The following is a 900-nucleotide window of genomic DNA, read 5'->3' as shown; positions in this document are numbered from 1 at the left end:
TCCCCAAATGCCCCTGCTCATGAGCCAAGGCCACCAGCTCCGTCCGGACAAGTTCAGGCACCACCCAGACTGGGAAGTCCGCCCCCTCCCTCTGTGCCAGGACCAGCCCCGAGACATCCTTCCACACCTTGCACCCTTTATACTCCCTGCCCTGTGCTAACTCCAGGATCCTGGGGTCTTGCGCCTGCAAGCCCAGCAGGTCCACGCTCTCCCAGTGTCTGCTGGGAGCCACTGACACAGGGCTGTTCTCCGAGGGCTGGCTGGCCTTCCACATCAGCCCTTCTTTCGCACCTTGCTTGGCTTTGGCGTCTGCCTCCTTGTTCCACTTGGCCTCCTCCGTTCCCTTCTTGTGGGCCTTGACCTTAATGATCTGGGCCGGGCATGCCCTCTGCTCCGCCAGCCTCGCGAGGTACAGCAGCTTTTTGGCGTAGGTGACGGGCTTGCCATCGGCAGACTGCATGTCCCTCTCCCTCCAGAGCGGCAGCCACTCCAGCACCGCTCGCACCACCCAACCCGAGTCTGAAAATATGGCCAACGGCTGGTCTGCCGGCGTGTTTTCCAGGGCGGCCGTCACGGCCACCAGCTCGGCAGCCTGGATGGAGTGCGGCAGGCACTTCCCCTTCACCACCTCCCCAGTGCCCCGGTTGACGGCAGCATAGCCCGTGTAGGGCACCCCTTTCTCATGGTAGTTGGACCCGTCTACGAACCACACGACATAGCCTCTCTCCTTGGCCTCCGCCAGGCTGAGGCCGCTCTCAAACAGGGGCCCCCGCTGTGGCTTGGGCTCAGCCCGGGGACCCTCCGGCTCCTCCCCACCCCTCTCTCCACTGATTACCACCCCGTAGGCACCAGACAAGGACTCCCCTGCCTCCCCGGGGACATCCTTGTCGGTCAACGCCA

This window comes from Fulmarus glacialis, unplaced genomic scaffold, assembly GCF_000690835.1.
Source record: "Fulmarus glacialis isolate BGI_N327 unplaced genomic scaffold, ASM69083v1 scaffold18127, whole genome shotgun sequence".
NCBI classification, from domain to species: domain Eukaryota; kingdom Metazoa; phylum Chordata; class Aves; order Procellariiformes; family Procellariidae; genus Fulmarus; species Fulmarus glacialis.
This window is presented reverse-complemented; position numbering follows the sequence as displayed.